The 17775-nt window shown below is 43.7% G+C and overlaps 1 long non-coding RNA gene across 1 annotated transcript; it reads left to right on the top strand.

Annotated features, from left to right (window-relative positions):
- The first annotated feature begins 16075 nt into the window (after positions 1-16075).
- On the top strand, positions 16076-17418 carry LOC147625178 (uncharacterized). Its single transcript, XR_015269031.1, has 3 exons — positions 16076-16202; positions 16286-16315; positions 16434-17418. It is a non-coding gene; the product is annotated as an uncharacterized LOC147625178 (long non-coding RNA).
- Positions 17419-17775: the final 357 nt, after the last annotated feature.

Here is a 17775-nt window from a genome sequence, read left to right as displayed (position 1 = left end):
TCCACATCCACATCCACATCCATTTTCACATCCACATTCATACATCCACATCCATACATCCACATCCATATCTACATCCATACATCCATTTTCACATCCACATTCATATATCCACATCCACATCCACATTCATACATCCACATCCATATCTACATCCATACATCCATTTTCACATCCACATTCATACATTCACATCCACATTCACATTCATACATCCACATTCATATTCATACATCCACATCCACATCCATACATCCATTTCCACATCCACATCCATACACCCATTTTCCCATATCTATTTATAGAATGCAAGAGAATTCTTATTTTTGATATAAGCTTTCTTTACGTATCTATTTATGCATAAATTCCATTTTAAGGAGAATAACACTTTCAATCAATCTTTTATGCATCTTCTTATGCATAAATTCATTTTAAATGAGAATGACACTTTTGAATTAAAAATCAATCTTTTATCCATCTTCCTATGCATAAAATCAAAATTGGCGAAAATAACTCTTTTGAGCTAAAAATAGATTTCTTTATGCATCTTTCTATGCATAAAATTAAAATTGTTGAGAATAACACTTTGGATTAAAATAAATTCTTTATGCACCCAGGATAAAGCCTAGACATGTGCAGGCAGAATGTTATAAGAAGCAGGCTGACATGCAAAATGGAAAAGTGTAGCAAAACAACTATGCATCCTCAAGCAGAAATAATGAGGATAATGAAAGGTTGTTTGTTATGCAGCATGTCGTGAATGCTATGTCTGAAAATGTTGATGCAGCACAAAAAGATAATGTATGGTATGTGGATTCAGGCGCTTCGAACCACATGACGAGTCATGGGGAGTGGTTCAAGGAGATGAAAAACCCGGAAAGACCAGGTTTTGTGGAAACAGGGGATGACACTGCTCATCCAATTGCCCACATTGGAGATTGTTGAGATATCGAGCTCTAGTGAGGCGGTGGACACTGATGACCCGCCTGGGGGATAGGCCCCACACTTACACCACTGGCATGGTTGGTGAGATCTTGGGTGATATGCGGCCAGTGGGATGACAGGCTGTGTGACAGCCACTCTAGAGACTGGCATAGTTATAGCGCCAGCTCATTTAGTCGGGTTCACACTATAGAGAACCCGTGTATGTATTTGGTTGAGTACCTTTCATATTGTGTGTACTCTTATTCTTGTATATGGTGTGTTGAGTGTTGAGTAGAGAAGAAGAAGATTTTCAGCCTCTCACCTTGTGTGTTCTCTATTAGGGTTTTGTGAGTGTGTGTGTGTGCTTGCAAGAGCTCAAGCTCTCTTCCCCCCTGCATCTTTTCATGGTATCAGAGCCTGGTTCGTGCTAAGGGCTGAGCTGCAAGCAAGAGAACCACAGGAAGCGGTACGAGGGTAAGAGCTTCAACTACTCTTCCCTATTGTGTTGGTGACTACACCCTTGTCGGGAGCTCTACGGGAGGCACCGGCAAACGATCTCCGATTGAGGAGCTTTCTTCGCGGGAGTGAAGCTATAGGGCAACTATATAGTCCTTCGGACTGAAATTTTGGGCCGAAAACGCGTTTCGGGCGCGTCTGGACCTCCGTTTTTCAGAAAGCAGGCGATTTCGAGCACTGCGGGTAAGTCATCGATTCTCTGCAGAACTCTGTTTTAAGAACTGCAGGAAGACAGATTGACTGTGCAGACACTGTGGGTGCTGCAAAGAGGTCTACAGTTGCCATTGGGTGTATGTATGCACATTGAAGTCACTGGTTGTGACATTTGAGAGTACTACAGTACCGCTGTGCAAAAAATACAGCATTTGTGCAGAAAAAAACCAGAGTGCAGTTTCTGGTAAAATTGTGTGTTTGGCAAGATGTCTAATGATGGCATAACACAGATTGTGGCTGAGAAGCTGGATAAGAATAACTTCCATGCTTGGAGGTTCAGGTTGACGAATTTCCTGATGGGAAAAGGCTATTGGGACTACATAGAAGGTGAGCATGAAGAGGCACCGGAGATACCGGATATAAATCCAACTGCTGCAGATGTGAAAGAGTTTAAAGACTGGAACCAAGGAGCCAGGAAGGTTATGTATTGGCTCTCCATTAGTATACAGGACACCATGATTGGGCACATTCAGGATGCCAAGTCCCCCAAGGAGGCGTGGGACACCTTGGTAAAGCTCTATGAAACAAATACCAAGGCACGTAAGATACAGTTGAAGAATGAACTTCATACTGTGGAGAAAAAGAGCATGTCTGTGAATGACTATGCGTTGAAGATAAAGGGTATTGTAGAATCCCTTGCATCTATTGGTGTGTCAGTAGATGATGATGACAAGGTGGAAGTCTGTCTACGTGGTCTCGGGCCACAATACAAGGCGTTTAAGACGTCTATTCAGACTCGGGAAAACATTCCTAACTTTACAGATTTGGTGTCTATGCTGATTATCGAAGAGAAGAACTTGGGTGAAGACCAACAGTCTTCACAAAGCAAAAACAGCTCAGAGCAACAGGCCTTCTACACGAGTTCAGGAAGAGGACGAGGTAGAGGAGGCCGTGGACGCGGTCAAGGAAGTGGCCGAACAGGTAATCAGAATTATGGCCAGCAGAGCAGCAACAACAACAACAGTCCCAGAATCAACAACAACAACAACACGCAGGTGGAAGAGGCAAATTCAGAGGCAGGGGGAGTCAAAGAGGCCGTGGAAATTGGCAAAGGCAGTACAATGATGCACGTGAATGTTATTATTGTGGTAAGCCTAGACATGTGCAGTCAGAATGTTATAAGAAGCAGGCTGACATGCAAAATGGGAAAGTGCAGCAAAACAACTATGCATCCTCAAGCAGAAATAATGAGGATAATGAAAGGTTGTTTGTTATGCAGCATGTTGTGAATGCCATGTCTGAAAATGTTGATGCAGCACAAAAGGATAATGTATGGTATGTGGATTCAGGCGCTTCGAACCACATGACGAGTCATGGGGAGTGGTTCAAGGAGATGAAAAACCCGGAAAGACCAGGTTTTGTGGAAACAGGGGATGACACTGCTCATCCAATTGCCCATATTGGAGATGTGCCATTGTCTATGCAGGATGGCAAAGTGAAGTACCTTGCAGATGTACTTCATGTACCAAACATAACAAAGAATCTGGTTTCAGTTGGCCAGATGATTGAGCAGGGTTTGCAGGTTCGGTTTAACCCTGATGGATGTTATGTTGAAGATTTCAAAGACAAGTGCAGGTTGGTTGCAAAAGGCAACAGAGTGGGCAGAATGTTTACGTTGGATGTAGACATGCCTGAAATGAGTGCTGCGATGTTTGCAAATGGTTCAGGAGTTATTGTAGACACAAACATATGGCATAAAAGAATTGGACATGTAAATGTGCAGAGATTGAAGTCTATGCAGACAAAAGGAATTGTGACAGGGCTGCCAAAATTTAAAGTGGAATGTATGCAGAAAATATGTGAAGCATGCCAATTTGGGAAGCAAACAAAGCATGTGCTTCCACGTAACAGATATGTGAGCAAAAATGCACTAGATGTTGTGCATTCAGATGTATGGGGTCCTACGAAGACCGTTTCTATGGGAGGCTGCAGGTACTATGTCACTTTTATTGATGACCACACAAGGAAAGTGTGGGTATATTTCATGAAGGAGAAGAGTGAAGTGTTCACTCACTTTCAGAATTTCAGAGTTTTGGTTGAAAAGCAAACAGGGAAATATGTAAAGTGCCTAAGGTTAGATGGAGGGGGAGAATACTTCTCCAATGAGTTCTCTGAATTTTTGAAGAAGAATGGTATTCGGAGACAGTTCACATGTAGATACACTCCGCAACAAAATGGAGTTGCTGAGCGGAAAAACAGGCACATTACTGAGATTGCGCAAGCATTGATGGAAGAGAAGAATATGCCGCATTGCTATTGGGCTGAGGCTGTTTCTACAGCAGTATACATCATGAACAGGACTCCAACTGCAGCCATACATGATGTAACTCCAGAGGAGAGGTTTACTGGCAGAAAACCAGATTTGTCTCATCTGAAAGTCTTTGGATGCATTGCATATGTGCATGTGCCAAATGAGCTGAGAACAAAGCTGGATCCAAAAGCTGAAAAATGTGTGTTTATTGGATATTCCCTAGAGCAAAAGGGATACAGGTGTTATAACCCTGCTACACGTGAGCTGAGGGTAAGCAGGGATGTTGTCTTTGATGAGATGAGCAGCAGGTATGCTGCTGAAAAAGAAGCTGTCGGGGCTGATGTGAGTGGAAGTGTGGTTGCACAGAATGCAGGTCAGCAATCACAGTCTTTGAGTGGACCAGGAGAGTCCTCATCTAGTGGGTCTGTTGATACACGATGGAGTGGCAGGCTGCGTCATAATACCAGCCCTGCAAATGTGATTACTACATCACGTAAAGGAAAAGAGAAAGTGGTTGATCCCCTTGGTATGCCTGACATTTCTGCAGGGCATTCTCATGTTGATGGAGAGTCTAGTGGCTCAGATATGAGCCTTGATGAGGAGCTTGGGATCCCAGCTATGAGAACACCTGGTGTAAAGAAGGCTATGGAAGCCATGAATGAAAAGCTACGAAGATCAGGGAGAGTGAAGAACCCTGTGCAGAGATTTACATATGATGGTTATGTGGCACATCACTATGCATATATGGCAAAGGTTGTGCAGGCTGTAGAGCCCACATGCATTGATGAGGCTGTTGGAAATGTGTGTTGGGAGAAAGCTATGGATGAGGAGATGGATGCACTATATGGAAATGAAACTTGGGATTTAGTGCAATTGCCAGAAGGCAAGAAAGCCATTGGATGCAAGTGGGTGTACAAAGTTAAACATAACAGTGATGGAAGCATAAACAGGTACAAGGCTAGATTGGTAGCCAAAGGATATGCGCAGACATATGGGATTGATTATGAGGAAACTTTCAGCCCAGTTGCCAAGATGGCAACGGTGAGAGTTGTGATAGCAGTGGCTGCGTCAAAGCAATGGTCTTTACATCAGATGGATGTAAAGAATGCATTCTTGCATGGGGATTTGCAAGAAGAGGTGTATATGTTGCAGCCACCTGGTTATGAGGATGAGGGTCACCCCGAGCATGTTTGCAGGTTGAAGAAAGCCTTGTATGGCTTAAAACAAGCACCAAGAGCATGGTCTGACAAGATTTCTGAATATCTTGTCACTATTGGCTTTCATGTAGCCAATGCAGATTTCTCATTGTATGTGAGACATGGTGATAGAGGAGTTGTGCTTGTTGTCATCTATGTAGATGACTTGATCATTACGGGGGACCATGATGCAGAGATCTTTGATGTAAAGATCTTGCTTAGACAGAAGTTCTAGATGAAGGATCTGGGGGAGCTCAGATATTTCTTGGGCATTGAGGTGATTAGGTCACCACATGGTATTGGATTACTGCAAAGACAGTATGGCTTGGACATGTTGTCCAAGTATGGTATGACAGGCTGTAAGCCTATTTCTATGCCATTGGATCAGAATGGCAAGTTGAGTGCAGATTCAGGAGAGATCTTGGAGGATCCTACTATGTACAGACGCATAGTAGGAAGTTTGATCTACATGACGATCACTAGACAAGATTTGAGCTATGCTGTTGGGTTGGTGAGTCAGTTTATGCAGGTTCCACGAAAACCGCATTTGGATGCTGTGAGACGCATACTGAGGTATGTGAAGTCTACTTTGCATTGTGGACTATTCTATGAGACTGGGACAGAGATATGTGTACATGGGTACACAAATGCTGATTGGGCAGGTAGTATCTCAGACAGAAGATCTACCAGTGGATTCATGTTTTCTTTGGGGAGTGCTGCTGTGACTTGGAGCAGCAAGAAGCAACCTACGGTTGCTCTATCGAGTACAGAGGCCGAGTACAGAGGAGCTGCTATGGCAGCATGTGAGGTAGCTTGGTTGAGAAAGCTACTTGCAGATTTGGGTCTATCAGTGGATAGACAAGTTGTTATTTTCTGTGACAACATTAGCAGTATACAGTTGGCCAGGAACCCAGTCTTTCATGCTCGTACGAAGCACATAGAGGTTCACTACCACTTCGTCAGAGAGAAGGTCTTGGCAGGAGACCTTGACCTTGTTTATGTCAGCACAGAGGATCAGGTAGCTGACATCTTCACCAAAGCATTGGGTACAGAGAAGCTCCGCAGATTCAGGGCTTCGCTTGGTGTACACGAGATGGAGTTGAGCTCGAGGGGGAGTGTTGAGATATCGAGCTCTAGTGAGGCGGTGGACACTGATGACCCGCCTGGGGGATAGGCCCCACACTTACACCACTGGCATGGTTGGTGAGATCTTGGGTGATATGCGGCCAGTGGGATGACAGGCTGTGTGACAGCCACTCTAGAGACTGGCATAGTTATAGCGCCAGCTCATTTAGTCGGGTTCACACTATAGAGAACCCGTGTATGTATTTGGTTGAGTACCTTTCATATTGTGTGTACTCTTATTCTTGTATATGGTGTGTTGAGTGTTGAGTAGAGAAGAAGAAGATTTTCAGCCTCTCACCTTGTGTGTTCTCTATTAGGGTTTTGTGAGTGTGTGTGTGTGCTTGCAAGAGCTCAAGCTCTCTTCCCCCCTGCATCTTTTCAGAGATGTGCCATTGTCTATGCAGGATAGCAAAGTGAAGTACCTTGCAGATGTACTTCCTGTACCGAACATAACAAAGAATCTAGTTTCAGTTGGCCAGATGATTGAGCAGTGTTTGCAGGTTCGGTTTAACCCTGATGGTTTTTATGTTGAAGATTTTAAAGACAAGTGCAGGTTGGTTGCAAAAGGCAACAGAGTGGGCAGAATGTTTACATTGAATGTAGACATGCCTGAAATGAGTGCTGCGATGTTTGCAAATGGTTCAGGAATTGTTGCAGACATAGACATTTGGCATAAAAGGATTGGACATGTAAATGTGCAGAGATTGAAGTCTATGCAGACAAAAGGAATTGTGACAGGGCTGCCAAAATTTAAAGTGGAAGGTATGCAGAAAATATGTGAAGCATGCCAATTTGGGAAGCAAACAAAGCATGTGTTTCCACGTAACAGATATGTGAGCAAAAATACACTAGATGTTGTGCATTCAGATGTATGGGGTCCTACGAAGACCATATCTATGGGAGGCTGTAGGTATTATGTGACTTTCATTGATGACCACACAAGGAAAGTGTGGGTATATTTCATGAAGGAGAAGAGTGAGGTGTTCACTCACTTTCAGAATTTCAGAGTTTTGGTTGAAAAGCAAACAGGGAAATATGTAAAGTGCCTAAGGTCAGATGGAGGGGGAGAGTACTTCTCCAATGAGTTCTCTGAATTTTTAAAGAAGAATGGTATTCGGAGACAGTTTACGTGCAGATACACTCCGCAGCAAAATGGAGTTGCTGAGCAGAAAAACAGGCACATTGCTGAGATTGCGCGAGCATTGATGGAAGAGAAAAATATGCCGCATTGCTATTGGACTGAGGCTGTTTCTACAGTAGTATACATCATGAACAGGACTCCAACTGCAGCCATACATGATGTAACTCCAGAGGAGAGGTTTACTGGCAGAAAACTAGATTTGTCTCATCTGAAAGTCTTTGGATGCATTGCATATGTGCATGTGCCAGATGAGCTAAGAACATCCAAAAGATGAAAAATGTGTGTTTATTGGATATTCCCTTGAGCAAAAGGGATACAGATGTTATAACCCTGCTACACGTGAGTTGAGGGTAAGCAGGGATTTTGTCTTTGATGAGATGAGCAGCTGGTATGCTGCTGAAAAAGAAGTTGTTGGGGCTGATTTGAGTGGAAGTGTGGTTGCACAGAATGCAGGTCAACAATCACAGTCTTTGAGTGGACCAGGAGAGTCCTCATCTAGTGGGTCTATTGACAGACCATGGAGTGGCAGGCTGCGTCATAATACCAGCCCTGCAAATGTGATTACTACATCACGTAAAGGAAAAGAGAAAGTGGTTGAGCCCCTTGGTATGCCTGACATTTCTGCAGGGCATTCTCATGTTGATGGAGAGTCTAGTGGCTCAAATATGAGCCTTGATGAGGAGCTTGGGATCCCAGCTATGAGAACACCTGGTGTAAAGAAGGCTATGGAAGCCATGAATGAGAAGCTGCGAAGATCTAGGAGAGTGAAAAATCCTGTGCAGCGATTTACCTATGATGGTTATGTGGCACATCACTATGCATATATGGCAAAGGTTGTGCAGGTTATTGAGCCCACATGCATTGATGAGGCTGTTGGGGAAATGTGTATTGGGAGAAAGCCATGGATGAGGAGATGGATGCACTATATGAAAATGAAACTTGGGATTTAGTGCAATTGCCCGAAGGCAAGAAAGCCATTGGATGCAAGTGGGTGTACAAAGTTAAACATAACAGTGATGGAAGCATAAATAGGTACAAGGCTAGATTGGTAGCCAAAGGATATGCGCAGACATATGGGATTGATTATGAGGAAACTTTCAGCCCAGTTGCCAAGATGGCAACGTTGAGAGTTGTGATAGCAGTGGCTGCGTCAAAGCAATGGTCTTTATATCAGGTGGATGTAAAGAATGCATTCTTGCATGGGGATTTGCAAGAAGAGGTGTATATGTTGCAGCCACTTGGTTATGAGGATGTGGGTCACCCCGAGCATGTTTGCAGGTTAAAGAAAGCCTTGTATGGCTTAAAGCAAGCACCAAGAGCATGGTCTAACAAGATTTTTGAATATCTTGTCACTATTGGCTTTCATGTAGCCAATGCAGATTTCTCATTGTATGTGAGACATGGTGATAGAGGAGTTGTGCTTGTTGTCATCTATGTAGATGACTTGATCATTACGGGGGACCATGATGCAGAGATCTTTGATATAAAGATCTTGCTAAGACAGAAGTTTGAGATGAAGGATCTGGGGGAGCTGAGATATTTCTTAGGCATTGAGGTGATTAGGTCACCACATGGTATTGGATTACTGCAGAGACAGTATGGCTTGGACATGTTGTCCAAGTATGGTATGACAGGCTGTAAGCCTATTTCTGTGCCATTGTATCAGAATGGCAAGTTGAGTGCAGATTCAGGAGAGATCTTGGAGGATCCTACTATGTATAGGCTCATAGTAGGAAGTTTGATCTACATGACGATCACCAGACCAGATTTGAGCTATGCTGTTGGGTTGGTGAGTCAGTTTATGCAGGTTCCACGGAAACCGCATTTGGATGCAGTGAGATGCATACTGAGGTATGTGAAGTCTACTTTGCATTGTGGACTATTCTATGAGACTGGGACAGAGATATGTGTACATGGGTACACAGATGCTGATTGGGCTGGTAGTATCTCAGATAGAAGATCTACCAGTAGATTCATGTTTTCTTTGGGGAGTGCTGCTGTGACTTGGAGCAGTAAGAAGCAGCCTACGGTTGCTCTATCGAGTACAGAGGCCGAGTAGTACAGAGGAGCTGCTATGGCACCTTCTCTATACAGAGGAGCTGCTATGGCAGCATGTGAGGTAGCTTGGTTGAGAAAGCTACTTGCAGATTTGGGTCTATCAGTGGATAGACAAGTTGTCATACATTAGCAGTATACAGTTGGCCAGGAACCCAATCTTTCATGCTCGTACGAAGCACATAGAAGTCCACTACCACTTTGTCAGAGAGAAGGTCTTGGCAGGAGACCTTGACCTTGTTTATGTCAGCACAGAGGATCAGGTAGCTGACATCTTCACCAAAGCATTGGGTACAGAGAAGCTCTGCAGATTCAGGGCTTCGCTTGGTGTACATGAGATGGAGTTGAGCTCGAGGGGGAGTGTTGAGATATCGAGCTCGTCTAGTGAGGCGGTGGCCACTGATGACCCGCCTGGGGGATAGGCCCCACACTTACACCACTGGCATGGTTGGTGAGATCTTGGGTGATATGCGGCCAGTGGGATGACAAGCTGTGTGACAGCCATTCTAGAGACTGGCATAGTTATAGCGCCAGCTCATTTAGTCGGGTTCACACTATAGAGAACCCGTGTATGTATTGGTTGAGTATCTTTCATATTATGTGTACTCTTATTCTTGTATATGGTGTGTTGAGTGTTGAGTAGAGAAGAAGAAGATGACCCGCCTGGGGGATAGGCCCCACACTTACACCACTGGCATGGTTGGTGAGATCTTGGGTGATATGCAGCCAGTGGGATGACAAGCTGTGTGACAGCCATTCTAGAGACTGGCATAGTTATAGCGCCAGCTCATTTAGTCGGGTTCACACTATAGAGAACCCGTGTATGTATTGGTTGAGTATCTTTCATATTATGTGTACTCTTATTCTTGTATATGGTGTGTTGAGTGTTGAGTAGAGAAGAAGAAGATTTTCAGCCTCTCACCTTGTGTGTTTTCTATTAGGGTTTTGTGAGTGTGTGTGTGTGCTTGCAAGAGCTCAAGCTCTCTTCCCCCATGCATCTTTTCATCCTCCTCATCCTTGGTTTCCCCCTCTGTGGGGCTGGCATATGTGTAGGGATGTGGTTCGCTCCATTGTGACCGAGTCGTTACCGAACAATTTCCCTTCCATGCTCTTAGATCAATCTTTAATTTTTGTGAGTCCCTATGTACATATACATGATCCAGAGCCCAATCATGCACCAATTTGTATTCCCTCATAAAAGGTCATCCCAATATTATGTCATATGTATCAGGTTGGCGTAGGAAGTCCATGACCACAAATGTATGACGATATTGAAATGTAAAAAGTCTGAAGTTCACATTTTCCAAGAGCCCAATGGGTCTTGAAGATGTTTCATCAGCCATCTTAACGATTAGATCTGCTCTCTTTAGATCTGGCTTCTCCCAATTTTCCCAACAATGTTTGGTAATGATGCTGACACTTGCCCCACCATCCAGGATGGCCAACGCCTGGTATCCATTATGATGAATCGAAATGGTAGCGTTCGTGTTGTCACTCTCATAGTAGCGTCCCAGTTGGTTAACTGGTATCTTAACCACTCGCGTTTCCTTTGTATGCCTCAAGGGTTTTTCTACCAAGGGTGGCAGAGCCTCATCCATATTCTCTGCTGGCCTTAGACCTCCTTCGACTCATTCTTTTACATTTGTCCATAGGGTGCGTGAATTGCGTAGCAATTGACCCAAGGGCATCTAGACAGGTGTGGATAACATAGCTGCTAGGCTTCCTATATCCATGGGTTCCTTGGATATAGAGTGTTCTTCCCAATCGAGGTGTCTCGTATTCGTCGACAAGGAAGGAATGAATAAACCCCCTAACTCATTTTCCTCGAACATTCTAGTCATTGTGTTTGTTTAGGAGTCTACTTTAGTTCCTTCGGGAATCGGGATGGGTAGGTTCAAAGCCCTATTGCGGGGTGGTACATCCACATGGTATCCCTTACTCGGCTGTTCCCTTGACCCCCCTCTTCCTTTGATTGTGTGGATCCAGTATCAATTGTATCTTCTTCGGATCCGTCTTGGATTGTAACCAGATTTGGAAATAGTAGCATCCGCCCGATTTCGTCCTTTGTCACCTAACTGAGCTTGAGCTCATGTTAGGACTGAGAGGTGTGATCTTCCTAGATTGTACACTAATGGTATGAATGGTGGCCTGATTAGCAGTAGAAGCTGAACCACTTACTGAGTGGGGACAAATCTTTGATCAGATGATCAATTCCACACTTAGTGTAAGTGAGCACTGGCATGTCATTGGATGTGGTCACCACTTGTCGTGGATGGTGTATATGAGTCATATTCTTATTTCGGCATTCGGCTACTCGATGTGGCGGCCCACCACACAGCCATAGCTAAGGGTCCTCTTCTCAGATTTGAGTTGATTTCCTTGCCCTTCCACTGTACTAAACACAGGTACCGGCTTGTTATTCTGTTAGGACATAATAATCTGGCGTGACCTCACCCATATCCTCATAGTATTCCCCACTAAATTCTAGTTCCCATGCAGTTCAATATCTTCTAATGGCTCTTCAATCACTACTTGATTGGTGGTTGTGGCGGTAGAACTGGTGGTGGCAAGGGCAAAGCGTCTTGTACCCAGAACATCCCCCTAGGTAAGTAACAAGGGTTGGGTTGTCCAGCAGTGGCAAAGGTTTGCACTGGTGGTGCCGGCAAGGCCAAAGGGGCTCTATTTGGTTGCAATTGTGCTATATTTTGAAACCTTGTAAATCTACATGATGATGTGTCATGATTGCCCAATTTTACACAATGCGCACAATACAGTAATGGTCTTACCCTTAACTGCGGACATTCAGTGGTGGTATGGTTTAGTCTACACATGGAGTACCACACCAGTTCCCTACTTGCGCTGCGGGGGTAAAGGTGACTATGCCCATGGCTCGACATCTCTCTTCCTTCCCTTACCTTTAATTTCTCCAATATGGCATTGCTGAGCTCATCCACAGTCATATGTCCGACGACTTGTTTGCTTCGAGTTCCAATTTCTTAATGACTCAAGACACACGAAGTCGTGGTTGCTGCCGATGTTCTAACATCTTCAGGTGTTGTGGCAATTCTAACATGTTATCTTCGTATTCAATTGCCAATTTGCAGCATGCATCAAGGGTAGCTGGCCGGGCTAGTAACAAGTAATCATGCATTTTATGGTCTCTAACCCCTCTCCTAAAACAAGGTAATTGATCATCTGTCAATCTTTCCTGAATTTTGCATCTTGAATTCAAGTGTTTCAGGCGAGAAACATAGTCTCTCATAGACTCATCTTCCTTCTGTTATGTAGTTGGGCCATAGGACTCCACCTATCACCACTATGTGTAAAGCTGGGCACAAAAACATTTTTTAACCTGGTGAAGTTAACCTTGTCCTCAGGCTTAAGAGTTTTGAACCACTAATGAGCTTTTCCTTCTAAGGTCAGCAAAAAAGCATGTATCATGGTCACATCACTGACTGGTCCACAGGTTTCACATATAGATTCAAAAATCTCTACATGCTGGATAGGATCTCCATCCCTAGAGAATTTTTGGAAAAGTTTTGAGATGATATGGGGTTTCATATGGGAAGGTGGAGGTTCTAGAACAGAACCTAACTCCCTGACCATCCCCCTACCCATCTCAGCTGTAATATTTAACAAGTCTGTCCTTGTGGCTCCATTAAGGTCCATAACTGATGAATCCTTTCTAGGTCTAGGGGAATTGCTCCCCCCCTTCCTAGACCTCGTCCCCTACCCATATTGGCTCTTCTTGGTATCTCAGGTTCGTAGACTTTTTCGGTTGTGGTATCCTGGTGGGATTCCCCCCAATAGTAGCCTCTGTGCGTCTTTGTGTAATTAAGAGCTCCATATCTTGTAAGAATGTAGGGTGATTGATCATTAGCTCTATGTCCTTCTTGGTATAGAGCCGGTCCTCAACTTCCACAGGCAAGTTGGCTATGTCACCCTCTTCTTCTCTGGTTGTAAACCCTTCCTCCATTCTGGATTCCTCATTGATGGGTTCTAGGTTCGTAATATCCCCATCGACTCTACCTGTAGCAATTTCAGATTCCTTTCCACGTGATTGGAGATGGTTAACATTATTCGTCTCCTTTCTCTCAGCTCTTGTCCTACGAGTATCAAGCTCTTTTTTCCTTAAACTTAATTCTCAGAGTTGTCGTTCCACCTCACTTCGTTGGAGGTCCAATTCTATTTCCTCTATGGTGGGAAAGAATATTTGACCCGTCTCATGACTGATTTGGAGACCAAAAAATCCCTAGGCTATATTAATGATCCCACTGGACTTGGTTGGAGAGTGTGGTTTGTCACCTTCCCCAAACCCAGTGTACCATGGATTCCTCTTACTACTGGTTTTTACGGTGGTCAGGTTTCTCAAGACACTTAATGTGTGCTTGCGGACTGTACCTATCCCACACTTCTTTGATAGGAAGTTCCTGGATTATTTGATGCACTATCGTTAGGCGTAAGATCGTCTCCGATGAGTTTTCGAGATCTTAAGTGGATGTATGTATGATTTGATAAGATAGTATCCAACCCAAATTGATTCAATTCCTGGTTCTATCGCTCTGTTCAAGAGGCATGAATTAGTAGAGAATATTTCACGTCGTGAAATAGTAGGACTTAGTTCATATCGTGAAGAAATGGTTCACGTCATGAAATTACAGAAAAAATGGTTCACGTCGTGAAACAAAAAGTTTTTTCATGCCGTGAACTACTTCAAAAAGTTTTTTCATGCCGTGAACTACTTCAAAAATGGTTCATGTCGTGAAAATCTACTGTACTTTCACGTGATCTAATTTTTCTCCTTTAAGATTAAATTCTTTCTTTAGCCGACCCTCACAGCCTTAGTTTTGTCAATTCGTTGGTTTTGGTCTTCTCATGAAACAACAGGATTGAGTTCATGTCTCGTGAAATAAAACAATTTTCACACCGTGAACTGCTTCAAAAGTTTTTCACGCTACTTCGAAAAATGGTTCATGTTGTGAAAGTCTACTGCACTTTCACGTGATCCAATTTTTGGCTGACTGAATCATGTCAGAGATGTCAGGAAAGTTTTCTACGTCGGTAATTTGTAGTCTTGGGTGCATAATACTTATCCAATTGATGAAAATTAGAATGTGCCAATGCTAGGGAATGAAATGCAAGTTCCACGCTCAATCAATGGTGCCTTATGTTTTTTATTTTGTTGAATTTTTGAAAAAAGAAGAAAACAACACACAACGTGCTTCTTCACGTTGGTGTTTTTTTGTAGTGCTAACATCAAACTTATCAAGAGTAACCAATGAATCCTTTCCTAAACTACTTTCCACAACATTCATAGCATCAAAACTATAATTTTTTTCTCAACCACACACACCTTATCCTTCCATTTTCCACACAATGTATTACCAAAATGCAAAGGCAACAATGAATACAATGCAATGGGAGCTGAAACTCAAAGAGTATGGAAGAAACAAAGGTGTCTCCCCGACAATGGCGCCAAAAATGTTATGCTTGACCACACCTCTAAGAGGGAACTCTACACATTTACCTAATGGATAAGCAATGAAACACAACCGTCGTGGGGTACTTACCAATACTTCGAGCTCGTGTCTCTCTTGAAGCCTCCAAGCTCGCATGTATGCTCTAAACTCCAAGCTCCACCTCCACACTATCACCGTAGAGTTGCTCACACCATCACATAGGCCAATCACACTCTCTCTCACTCTCTCATACAAGCATAAACACACAAGCATGAAAGAGGCACAATGCTAGAATGCTCTCACTTCTCACTCTCTCAGAGCTCTCAATAGCACAAAAGGGATTGTGTCCTTTCATTATGAGAAAATACCTTATATATAATTGGTCCTTATTCACACTTGGGTGCCCAAAACTTACTAACTATGGGTAGCCAATGTCTCATAATATACAACCTTTTAGTGCCTTTATATGACACTTATTAATGTCCTCAATTGAGGATCATGGTGTTAATCCAAATGGGATTAACAACCATGTTGACTTTTCCTTCTGCCACATGGCAAAGTTTTTAGGCATCTCCTCCTTCAACTACACTTTTCTGGAGCTGTTCACGCAGTAGATTGGTGGGAGACTGGCGGGCAGCTGGCTGCTTTCCATTTAGTTCACACCACCAAAATGCAAACGACTAGCTGTCCTCCAATGGCAGATATACCTCCCGTGTATACGCGTATGTGTTTGTATTTGCCTCTATGTATTTGTGTGCACTTGCCTATGTGTGACTCACATAGATGCATACATGTACGAAAACTGGCTGATCAAATCTACCACCATACCAATGTTCAACTTTTTAATAGTTTTTGAAGGTCCCAGAGCCAATGGCTACTTGATAATTCAAAATAAAGTGTATTTTTCTTTTATTAAATGTAGTCCAACAACTCCTTCTCACGTGAACCCAAATCCCACCAATGGCAGTGGCAAGACGGCCACTGGTGTGCGACTGTGTGGGTGGGGTGAATAGGCCCTCTATGTGCTAGCTTGACTAACTTAGTCGTCCTATTTGAATTTAAAACCAACTGGCCCGTAAAATCTTCAAAGCCTCTCTCTTCCACTCTCATCTCTATCTCTATATTATCTTTAGGAAGAGTTTCACAAAGCTGCCACGTGGCAAAAATTTGGAAGTTCAGGAAAGGGAGGAGGAGAATTTGAATGTGGAGTCTCAAAATATGTGCCAAGCAGGTTTCCAAGTAGCTCGGATTAATTCTTTCAAATTGATTGAACATCTCTCTCTCCGTCTCTGCGCTCGAAGTTTTTTTCAGGGAAAACTAAGGTGACCTCTCTGTCTATGTGGTTAATCATTGAAGACTTATGCTGTGTATTATTGAAGACTTATGCTGTGTATGATTTTTGCAGGGTGCAGAAAATATGGGGTGTACCATGCAGGTAGAAGGAGAAAAGTGCGAGCGAGCAAGAGAGAGAGAGAGAGGAGAGTGTGCAGCCTCTCTCTGTGTGATTATTTTTAACCCTTATCAAAGACTGATGCTCTGTGTGATTTTTCTAGGGCACGGACCATATGGGTGCATGATGCAGGTAGGGGGAGAAACAGTGCAGCCTAGACAGAAGTCCCCCCATCCACTCCTCCTACCGCAGAAGAAAGAATCATACACCTGCTAGATTCGGTATCGTGTGTAGTCTGGAATGGTCTCTGCAGATCCTCTTTCTGTGTTGCCCTCGCAAGATCGTCGCTTCTGGATCATCGCATCGACAACCACCACCACCACCAAGGTCGAGCTTCCGTTCAGCTTTTGCTGGACAAGAGCTCATCATGTTCTTCGTATTCGGCTTCTCCTGTTTTTCTGGCCGACAAGCCTCGCAGCAGAGAAATTAGAAGTCCCCGACTCCATTGCCCGCAGAGATTGCATCCAGGTACAGGTCTCCCCCTCCTTCTACCTCTGTTTCTGCTTCTTCATCCAGGTACAGGTCTCCCCCTCCTTCTACCTCTGTTTCTGCTTCTTCGAGTGCTTCCCCGAGTGTCGATCACAGCTTCCTGGATGCCTCTCCGTCTTCTAAGCGTGCGGTCTCTGCAGAACACCGCCGCCGGTCCCCTACCAGAACACTAGGTGGTGTAGGAAGCTGCGATGGCAGCACGTTGCCCCCCAGGCGCACCACCACCACGGCCGCTGGCCGATCAGAGCTTCTATGGCCATCCACCAGAAATCTGTACTCCTCAATGCTAGCAGAACCTCCCTTGACAACAGAGGGAGAGTTCAAAGGCATATACGTGTCATAGATGTGTACAGAGGCATTAGAGTACATGCTAATAATATGAAAATAAGGTTGCTCTCAAAAAGAGTTCGGACATTATGGTCGCACTGTGTGCATGATGTGGTGCACTTGGAAAAGTAAAAGAAATGCTTGACATGTAAAAGAGCAAGGATGTATTCTCTTAGACTACAATAGTTGCTGGCTATGCCAAGCATTAGTGAGGATGTTGCATAATTTGATGTGCCTTCAAAAGCAAAAGAATTTCTTGACATGTATAAGAGCAGGGATGCATTTTCCTTGACAGCACTTATCGCAGGTTATGCCATGATGCTTCGAGGTGTTTCAAACAGATGTTGCTTAACTCTAAATGTAGTCACCTAAAACTGCCTAGACACATTAGTGACCATATGTACAAAATTGGGTACGCTTGAAAAGAAATAGAAGTGCTTAACATGCAAGAGAAAAGCAATATATTCATTCGACTATAGTTCAAGGGTTGAGATGCTTTTAGGTGTTTTGAATGGATGCAGCACAAGGATCTGTCTTCAAGAATCTAATGCAATAACCTTTGCTGGCATCTTACAACAATATGTATACCAAGATGGAGAGCTAAGTCAAAAAAATGAGAAGGTGTTCAA

The sequence above is a fragment of the Cibotium barometz genome, chromosome 24, assembly GCF_041138505.1.
Source record: "Cibotium barometz isolate CiBa-2024 chromosome 24, ASM4113850v1, whole genome shotgun sequence".
NCBI lineage: Eukaryota > Viridiplantae > Streptophyta > Polypodiopsida > Cyatheales > Cibotiaceae > Cibotium > Cibotium barometz.
This window is presented reverse-complemented; position numbering and strand designations above follow the sequence as displayed.